The following is an 11000-nucleotide window of genomic DNA, read 5'->3' as shown; positions in this document are numbered from 1 at the left end:
ATGACTGTAACACTACATTCTGCACTCTCCCCTTTCCTTTTCCATGAATGGTATGTTTTGTCTGTACAGTATGTAAGGAACAATACTTTTCACTGCATATTAATAAATGTGACAATAATAAATCAAATCAAATCAAAGTTCCTCTCCGAGCCACCCATAACATCCTAACTTGGAAGCATATCCCTATTCCTTCACTATGGTTTGGTCAAAGTCCTGGAACAGCACTGTCGACGTACCTACTCCACATGGACTGCACAGTTCGAGAGGGCGACTCACCAACATGTTCTCAAGAGACTTTAGGGAAGGGCAATGACAAATTCTGTGAAAGAACAAAAAAAACCTCCTTTTTTTACCCTTCATTCTTTATTCCAATGTATAATACTTTGCAATCATCCATGTAGCATTTTATTTACTATAGTTCAGCATACTGACAAATTTCATTTTAGTCCTTCTTATAATTTCTTAGTTACTTCATCAGACTTGATTGCCAATTGCAATGAGGCTGATGTGGAGGTGAAAATGAAAGATTCCATTCTATTATTCAAGATGGATCCTTGGCTTAATATTGTGGCTGAGCATCTTTGACAATGCAGCGTACTTATGCTACTGCACTAATGGTCATCTCGTTTATCTGCCCCAGTTCTGAGGTGAGGCTTGAGGTCACACAAGGCAGGAATTGTGTGTTGGTGTCAAGAACTGGACTGTGGCACAATTTCCAAGTATGCATCACGTCAGCGTTTGAGGCTCAACGAAAGTTTGGTTCAGCTGGCCAATTTTGCCGTGCCATGTGCTCGTCATTCAATTAAGGATGGTGGACAGGTTTCCGAGGCTGGAAAACCAATCAGAGATCCTTCAGCCCTAAGAGATCAGATACCCAAGTCAGAGGTTCCAATGTGTGTAAGAGATAATGGATGCCTCTAATTGAGGTTCTCCTCCAAAGCCTTTTTAATAAGGGTGATATTTCTACTGGCCATTGCTGCCAGACTACTACTTTGATTGAGGAACCCCTGTACACTGCAGTTTGCAGTTGCAACTGTGGCACTCTCATGGCAGTTAGGGTCTCCAACAACAATTCTGCCGCTCTCCTGCTATTGGTCCGACATCCGATGTGAATCCCAAATTCTAACCCCCATCGCACTGTAGGGATTCTATGATCTGACTCAGAATTGGGATTGATGCGGACGGAGCTTTGACAGCACTGCAATGCTGAAACAGTCAAGGCTCCAGCACCAATACCTGGTCACCCCATTCAGTACATCTATCTACTCTGCCATTAACCCCCTATGTATCCTCTTATAGCCTATTCCTTATTCACCTCCAGGTTTGAGAAAGGATATCCAAAATATTGAAATTAATGCAGCAGCATTTGATGCAGAAGTTTATCAATAATTTTTTGGAAGTCTAGATACACAACATCATAGGATTTCCCATTGTAAACTTGACATCTCACCTTCTGAAATAAGTTAAGATTGGTCCCAAGCACATCTTGACAGTCATGAGATTGTTTTCATGCAGGCACTCCTCTAGTTTATTATTGATTTATTCCATTATTTTGTCAGCTTGCATGGAAGAATGTAGGTTGAAAGTTTGCTTTACTCCTTGAAGGCAGGTGATGGGAGATAGAACTGGAGCCTAATCTTTGCATTCTTTTACAAGATTGCAATAATAGGAATACCCTATGACAAACATGCATTTCCTAACACCCAGCAATAGTTTCAATCTGTGTTTTTTTTTGGAGCACAAGTGAATTGAGTTAACCTCATGCCTGCTTACAATTAAACACACAATTAATTTACAGTTAACAGATTTCCTTCCCTCTTTCTAAATTAAAATTAGATCATATATACACAAGCTACTGTAAGATTAAGGGCTTCTAGCTGTAAGACATCCTTATTATTATTTGAATGGGTGTAAATTGAGAGAGGTGGAGACTCAGCAAGACCTTGGTGTTTTTGTGCATCAGTTGCTGAACGTAAGCACGCAGGCAGTAAAGAAGGCCAATGGTATGTTGACCTTCATAGCGAGAAGATTTGAGAATAGGAAAAGGGATGTGTGCCCTGTATAGGGCGTTGGTGAGGCCACACCTGGAGTATTGTGTGCAGTTTTGGTGTCCTTATCTGAGGCAGGATGTTCTTGCTATAGAGGGTGTACAGCAAAGGTTTACTAGGCTGGTTCCTGGGATGGCAGGACTGTCATATGAGGAGAGACTAAGTCGGTTAGGATTGTATTCTTTGGAGTTTAGAAGAGTGAGAGGGTATCTCATAGAAACTTATAAAATTCTAACAGTGTTAGACAGGGTAGATTCAGAAAGAATGTTCCCAATGGTGGGGGAGTCCAGAACTAGGGGATCATAGTTTGAGGATAAGGGGTAAACCTTTTTGGACTGAGGGGAGGAGAAATTTCTTCACCCAGGCAGTGGTGAATCTGTGGAATTCACTACCACAGAAAGTAATTAAGGCCAAAACGTTGTGTGATTTCAAGAAGGAATTAGACATGCCTTTGCGGGCTAAAGGCATCAAGGGATATGGGGGAAGGCGGGATCAGGGTATTGAATTTGATGATCATAATGAATGGTGGAGCAGGCTTGAAGGGCCAAATGGCCTATTCCTGCTTCTATTTTCTATGCATGTTTCTTATTATGTTTCTTGCACTTTCAGAACTTCTTGCTCTTGTTCTGATTGATTCTGGATACAAGAGTCATTTCTGGACTCTCAGTACATGCAATACAGTTTCTTATTCTCCACTCTTACACATCTTTCTGCTAGTCCATGGACCTCATTTCTTGGCCCTCATCCTGGGGGGTGTGGTGGCATAATAGTAATGTCACTAGTCTTGGAATCCTAAGGCCAGGCTAATAACATGGGGAGACCATTGACCAGAATCTGAACTGGAATAGCCATATAAATACTGAGCTAGAGCAGGTCAGAGGCTTGGGATCCTATGGCAAGTAACTCCCCTCCTGACCCCGTAATGCCTATCCACTATCTAACAAGGTGCAAGTCGAGAATACAATGTAATATTCTGGATGAGTGCAACTCCAACAACACTCAAGAAGCTCAACACCATCCAAGACAAAGCAGCCACTTGATTACTACTCTTCCACAAACATTCAAACCTTCCATCACCAACGAACAGTGGCAGGCATATGTACCATCAACAAGATACACTGCAGGAACTCACCGAGGCTTCTTAGGCAGCACCTTCAAATCCATGACCACTACCATCTAGAAGGGCAAGAGCAGAAGATACCTAGGATCGCCACCATCTGGAGGTTTCCCCTCCTGGTAACTCACCATCCTGACTTGGGAATATATCATTGTTCCTTCACTGCCGCTGGGTGAAAACCCTGAAACTCCCTAACAGCACTGTGGGTGTACCTACACCTCAGGGACTGCAGCAGTTCAAGAAGGCAGCTCACCACCACATTCTGAAGCACAACTAGGAATGGACAATAAATGCTAGTCTAACCAGCGACACCCGGATCCTATAAATGAATTTTAAAAAATACTCTGGAGTCACTGGTTCAAATCTCATCAGAGCAGCTTGTGAATATTAAATTCAAATAACAAAATCTGAAATTGAAAAATTAGTCATAGTACTGATGATCCCAACACTCTTATTTTTTGTTGTTTAAGAAAAAAGCATCTGGTTCACTAATGCCTTGTAGAGAAATCTGCCTGCATGTGACTCAAGACCTATACAATGTGGTTGATTCTTAACTACCCTCTAAAATGGCCCAACAAACCACTCAGTGGCCTTGCCAGTGATGCCTACATTCTGTAAAAAAATACTGAGCGAGAGCAGGTCAGAGTCTAGGAATCCTATGGCAAGTAACTCCCCTCCTGTTCCCGTAATGCCTATCCACTATCTAACAAGATGCAAGTCAAGAATACAATGTAATATTCTGGATGAGTGCAACTCCAACAACACTCAAGAAGCTCAACACCATCCAGGACAAAGCAGCCACTTAATTGCTACTCTTCCACAAAGATTCAAACCCTCCACCATCAACGAACAGTGGCAGGCATATGTACCATCTACAAGATACACTGCAGGAACTCACTGAGGTGACCACTCCTTTTAAAAATCCTAGTTTAGTACTATTCAGGAATATTTAAAATTGCTAGTAGCTCACAATTGTCACATCTCTCCATTTCATGGACCCTTCTGGAACATATGTCAAGTGGGTACTCACTCTGGGCAATTGGCCTGTGGATGTGATAGCCTTGTTATGAATTGCATGATGACTCACATTACAACACATCAAGCCTTTAATCTATAATGTTCTCTTTCTCAGGACCTTCATCACGAAACACATGATGCCTCAGTTATTCTTATTACCTCTCTTAGCTACACAAAGGCTGCAATTTTGAAATGAACTCCAAATAATCCTTAGGAATGAACTGTTAGAGTTTGAGTGCCACGATTGTAAAGTGCTTTCTGACCACCATGGCCGACCTTATCAGGGCTTTTCCATGTTGAAAGACATCTCCTGTATTGAAATCTGTCTCTGATAGTCTTCTCTGATGCCTTAGTACGCTATGAATTAAAGCCTGTGTCCCTGAATGCAAAGCATTCAAATGTGTAGAAAAGTCGAACTGATTGTTGTACCTTCTAGAACAGGAGGACCTTCATAAAGAGCGGAAGGCAATTTGGGATTTTGTCTGTAGCTGAACTAATGATGATCTCCAACAACGAAAACTTCCCTGCACGAACCATCCATGTGACGGTTGATCAGTTAAAATGTTTTGCAGCATTTCATTGATTATAGCATGGCTACTTTCACAAATACCTTCGCTAAAGGGACTCTCAGCTGTGGTGCTGTGTCCATGATTTTCACACATGTCTCTGAACTTGTCATTGGCAAATTTCCCTTCAGTCTAAGTCAGAAATATTTCTGTTGTCCCGAGCCCCATCACTATCCATGTTTTCATTATTTAGTTAGTGATAATAATTTTGTCCATACCGTGCAGTATTGTAGAAATAATAAATTGGGTAGACATGTAAAAAAAATGAGGAATTAAAATATTTCTGTCCTTATCCTATAGCTTTGGATCCACAGCAACCACCTCCTTATAACCACATGCCAAAGGAAGGCTTACACTGAAAGCTGGATTTTTGCGATGAGACAGGTAGATCGGGTCAGGAAATTCCTCGCTTTGTGGAGGTGGGCTGAGATAGATTTGGGACAACATCCTGGGAGCAGATCCTAGGTGGCCACAGGGTTCAGTGAGTGCTGAGATAGGTTAGTTAGAAGGCCTACCTCGATTATCTGTGACCACTCTGGACAGACCTCATGATTCATGTGGAGATGAAAAAATAAACTAACCATCTATGAGTTGCCACTCATACACGCCCCCACAAGACTCTGCATTAGGGTTAGGGTTACGGTGTCCTCCACAGAGCACATCCCCTACCACATGTTTACACCACCCTCAGTACTCCCCCCAACCCACCATGGGATCCCGTCCCAACCTGACCGGACCCCCTCTCACAGGCCCGAGCCATCTGGACCACACCTCCCCCTCCTGCCGCCCTGATCCTGGCAGACTTACCCCAACTGGACTTCACCCTGCAAGCCTGGCCCCTCCCAACTGACCTGACCAGAACACCAGCCCCCACAGGCCCGGTCCTCCCCAGCTCGCAACCCGACTACCTCTCCACCCACCCGAGATCTGAAAATGCCCTGATCTCCAACCTCCCCACCCCATCCCCGAGATCTCACCCCTGACCTCAGACACCCCTGCTTCACTGACCTGTGAACCCCCCTCCCCAAATCTGTGACCTCCCCCAGACCTCCGAGGCCTGATCACCGCTGACCTCCGACTCACGCCTCCTCCTCTAACCCCTCCAGAGGTCTAACCATCTACATCCATTTCACCAGGTCCAACAGCCCCCCCGACCCCCAATCACAACCCAAACTCCAATGCCCCCCAACCTCTGATCCCCACACTTAACCTCTGAACCTCCAATCTGACCTCTAATTCCCACCTCCCCACCCCGCAATCCTATCCACTTATTTTAGAGACTTAGGGGTCCCATTGTGACCTGCAATTTTTCTGGCAGGTCGGGGTGGGAGATGCGCGTCGCCGGCCTTGTTCCAGGATTGGCGCATGCGCCGGGAACGCATGTGCATCTCCCAGAGCCGGAGAACAGTCGGAGACCAGACCATGCCGGAAACCGACGGGAATTCAGGTAAGTCATTTGAATCTTTAAAAAATATGTTTTAAATGTATTTTAAATGTAATTATCGGGAACTTACCGGTCCCGATTGAATCACCCACCCCGCCAGGAGTACGTCATTCCGGTAGGGTTTAGACTAGCTCCCCACATTCGGGGAACTAGCCCACCGGAATGAAAGGGGGGCAATGGGAGACCCCAGGAGGTTGGGCAGCAGGGTGGTGGTGCCCCCCGGGCATGACACCCTGGCAGTGCCAGCTGGTGCCCCGGCACTGCCAAAGGGTCAAGGTGCCCATGCACAGGGGTACCATGGCACTACTCACTGGGTATCAGGCAGTGCCAAGGGGGTGGGGCCTATTATCAGCGGGGCCTAGGGGTATCGATGGGGGTGAGGGATCCCGCTGCCAATCTGCATTGCGATCGGTCTGGGATGGAGAGAGGGCAGCAATTGGGGTGGGCTGGGGGGGGGGGGGGGGAGCGGTGCTGGCCTGATGGGGAGGGACCTGCCTCCCGGGGGGAGGTCTGACCCCGGGGGGTCAGCGGGGTGGGGGGGGGGGGGGGGTGAGGGGAGGGTTCTGCCGGGATGAGGGCGATGGGGGAATCGCCACTGCTGGGGGGGGTTGGGCTGGACATCGGGGTCAAGGCTGGCCCGGGAATTGTTGTGAGGGCTGTGATCAGGCCGTGTGGGGTTGGAGGGTCAGCATTGCGGGGGTCCTGGGCTGGCCAGCGATCGAGCCGGCCAGCAAACGGGGAGTCTGATGGATCGGGACCACTGCGCATGCGCATAGTTCCAGACCTGTCAGACTCCGGCGTGAATAGGCCCCGCCCCCCTGGGTTTTTAATGAGATTCACAATTCGGTGAGAAGTTGAACTGAGAAAACAATCGTGATTGAGAACAGTTTTCCCACCAACTTAGCACTTTTGGGAGAATCGTTCCCCCTTAGCTTCGGGCTGGCCTGCCAATTTTAATGGGACCTTTAACTCTCGAACTTGTGCGGTTTACGGTAGGTAGTGCTGTGAAAGGGGTTGTGGGGTGGGGCGGGGGGGGGAAGTGGGTGTCCTTTTACAATACGTAGAGCTGGACTTCGATGCTGGGTCTCAGAGACTATTGCACTGTCTGGACCCTGTCTGGCAATCACCGGCAGTGTCCAACGCTGATTGCCACTCCGAGGAAGTCATGGTTCATGGAATTGCAACTCTCTTAAATGACCTTAAGGTGAATTGTTAAGATTAAAGCGAGTAATATTTTTATATTACTTAACCTCACTGCTTATTGGATTAAAATAACATTTGACTCGCTTCTCGGCCTTTTGGCTAAGATCAAGTGTAGTTATGTGGATGCTGCACTCGGTTGAGGTCATTAGGTTACATTGAAGCTTCATATGTTTCATATGAAGCAATTTTTAAAAGCGGTATCTCGGCCTTTTGGCTAAGATGCAAATGAGCTCAAGTCTTGGAGGAGGAATTGCTTTCCCTCCTCCAATCAGCTTGGCTCATGTAGATCAGGCCCAGGACAGGGTAAATGGTCGCTTGCCCTGTCTTGCCAGCCTGGATTGGAAATATCTCGATTTGTTGGGACTCTGAATTGGACTTTATTTGATTGAATTGGAAAAGTATTAAAAAAACATTTGAAGCAATCTTTCCCACTTGGCTTGGTTTTCAAAAATTATCTAATAACACACAATCAAAAGAGTTTCCAGCTAACACAGTGGGCAGGATTTAAAACTCATGGTGGTTGGCCCATCCAAGGACTTTTTAAGAGCCTCAATTGGCCTTCATTAAGGAAGACCATTCTCAACCCATCCCATTCTCAACTAAATTAAGTGAAATTGAGAAGGCCATGGACACTCCACCCTGATCTTTCCCACCCAATTATGTGCACTTCTGTGTCCCAGCCCGGATCAGGCAAACGTTAAATTCTGCCCATTCATCACAGGACTAAAGCTCCTTGTGACCAGTATAATTCATCTGCATTCAACATTACCTTCAATCACCTGCTCAGTATTTTGTCACATGTAATTTTGAGGGGCCCTCCCTTTTTTGCTTTGGGCAGTTTACCACGGTCGAAATTCTCTGGTCTCGCACACCCTGCTACTGCTGTTTGTGAGGCTGGAGAATTTGGCGCTCAGCCAAATCTCCATTAACTGCAGCGGGACGGGAGAATCCCAGTCACAGGCGAGGTTGGAGAATTCTGGCCCATATTAATGATACTTTGAGTAAGACTCGAAACACCTGTTAACTGTTACTTGGGCAGGCCTGGGATTCATTGGCCCAATATTGTTTTTCTAATTTGGTTTTCTATTGTAATAGCCAGATTTGATAAAGGTGTTTTCATCCTTATCCTGCCCGTGCTTCATCCTTCCATTGTACCAATGCCTGCACTCAGTATAGGGGCTGTTTTAAAACCTGGCAATCATTGAGCCCATCATTCTTTGTGTCACAGCGCAATGATTCATCTGCTCCATGAAGCTTGGTGGAAATGATTGGTCCCCAGCTGCCATCTGGCCCAACAGAGTCTCCTTCTCCGAGAACAGAACACCACTTAGAACCAGTTGCCTATCCTCATGAGACACCTTAGCATAAAACCATAGTTAAAACGCCAGTACCAATCCAGGGATCTCCAAATTGAACTTGGTCAACCTCTTATACAATCTGTTGAAGTTCATGATATTTTCTCCTATGAAATGACCACCTGTTACTAAAATGTATCCAATTCTGATCATGCCACAGAGGCCATTAATGGATCCAATTTTTTGTAGATTTCATCCAGGAATTCTCATGATAGTAATGAAGGTATGGACTTTCCAACTGCTGGTCAACCATCTCACAAGCACATCTGATTTTATGTCTCGTAGAAAGCATAAACAGCAAAGCCACACCTTGTCTTCTCTTTGGTAGGAAAGTGGCCTGTGTTCACAAACCCACTTCATTCTTCCATTTGACATAAGCATTTAAATTTTGACAATATCAGAGGGTGAGCGTAACCCAACATTTACGGTGGCACAGTGGTTAACACTGTGCCAGGGACCTGGGTTCGATTCCTGGCTTGGGTCACTGTCTGTGTGGAGTTTGCACGTTCTCCCCGTGTCTGTGTAGGCTTCCTCCGGGTGCTCTGGTTTCCTTCCACAGTCCAAAGATGTGCTGGTTAGATGTATTGGCCATGTTAAATTCTCCCTCAGTGTACCCGAACAGACGCCGGAGTTTGGCGACTAGGGGATTTTCACAGTAACTTCATTGCAGTGTGAATGTAAGCCTACTTGTGACTAATAAATAAACTTTTAACTTACTTTGTTTCCACTTTCCATAATGGTCACTAGGATTTTAGTTTCACAGATGCAAATACTCTTTTTAATTTCTCCCACTTTTAGGTAACCATCCTGTTTAAATGTTTCACTCCATGGAGCCATGAGATGAAGGACAGAACTGTCGTCTAATTTTTGCATGCCTTTATAAGCTTTTACTTAGTGTGACAAACCTACACTTCCTAACTACAACCCCCACAGTTTCAACCAATTCCTTTTCATCAAGGCACAAGTGAACAGTCACTATCTACAAAAAACAAAAGATGCAATTATGACATAATTATTGTAGTTTTGCATCTTTTTTAAAAGGCAGACACCACATTAGCTCAATACCCAGCTTTAAGTAGGAACATTAAGAAAGGGAAGAGCCTATTAAATCCTTGGGTTTGCTTTGTCATTCAATTAGGTCAGTGATTCCTAAATTGGGTTTGGCAGGCCGTAGGGTTCCACAGAGACTTTTCAGGGATTCCATACTGGGGGGGATGGTATTACAGATGAGCAAGGGTGGCATTGTGAACTGTAAGCAAGTGAGGGACAGTTGGAGGGATCTTTCTCCCCACTTGCTCGTGCTCTGCCCCAAGCACCATGCTCCTGCTCTCCCATGCTCCAGTTCTACAATCCTCCTGTACATCATGGTCCACCAGTGCTCTCCCTGTGCCCCTGCTCTCCCTGTGCTCCTGCTCTCTCTGTGCTCCTGCTCTCTCTGAGCTCCTGCTCTCTCTGTGCTCCTGCTCTCTCTGCACTCCTGCTCTCTCTGTGCTCCTGCTCTCCCTGTGCTCCTGCTCTCTCTGTGCTCCTGCTCTCACTGTGCTCCCGCTCCCTCGGTGCTGCAGCTCTCTCTGCACTCCTAGTCTCTCTGAGCTCCTGCTCTCTCTGCGCTCCTGCTCTCTCTGCACTCCTGCTCTCACTGTGCTCCAGCTCTCTCTGTGCTCCTGCTCTCTCTGTGTTCCTGCTCTCTCTGTTCCTGCTCTCTCTGTGCACCTGCTCTCTCTGTGCTCCTGCTCTTCCTCTCCTCCTGCTCTCTCTGCTCCTGCTCTCTCTGCGCTCCTGCTCTCTCTGCGCTCCGGCTCTCTCTGCGCTCCTGCTCTCTCTGCGCTCCTGCTCTCTCTGTGCTCCGGCTCTCTCTGTGCTTCTGCTCCCTCTGCGCTCCTGCTCTCTCTGCGCTCCTGCTCTCTCTGTGCTCCTGCTCTCTCTGCACTCCTCCTTTCTCTGTGCTCCGGCTCTCTCTGTGCTCCTGCTCTCTCTACGCTCTTGCTCTCTCTGTGCTCCTGCTCTCTCTGCGCTCCTGCTCTCACTGTGCTCCTGCTCTCTCTGCGCTCTTGCTCTCTCTGTGCTCCTGCTCTCTCTGTGCTCCTGCTCTCTCTGCACTCCTGCTCTCACTGTGCTCCTGCTCTCTCTGTGCTCCTGCTCTCTCTCCGCTCCTGCTCTCTCTCTGCTCCTGCTCTCTCTGTGCTCCTGCTCTCTCTCCGCTCCTGTTCTCTCTGCGCTCCTGCTCTCTCTCTGCTCCTGTTCTCTCTG

The 11000-nt window shown here is 46.7% G+C and overlaps 1 pseudogene; it reads left to right on the top strand.

The window, feature by feature from the left end:
• The first annotated feature begins 7474 nt into the window (after positions 1-7474).
• On the top strand, positions 7475-7676 carry LOC144479791 (U2 spliceosomal RNA; annotated as a pseudogene).
• Positions 7677-11000: the final 3324 nt, after the last annotated feature.

Source organism: Mustelus asterias, chromosome 26 (assembly GCF_964213995.1).
Source record: "Mustelus asterias chromosome 26, sMusAst1.hap1.1, whole genome shotgun sequence".
Lineage (NCBI taxonomy): Eukaryota > Metazoa > Chordata > Chondrichthyes > Carcharhiniformes > Triakidae > Mustelus > Mustelus asterias.
Note: the sequence above shows the minus strand (reverse complement) of the source record. Positions and strands in the feature narration are given on the sequence as shown.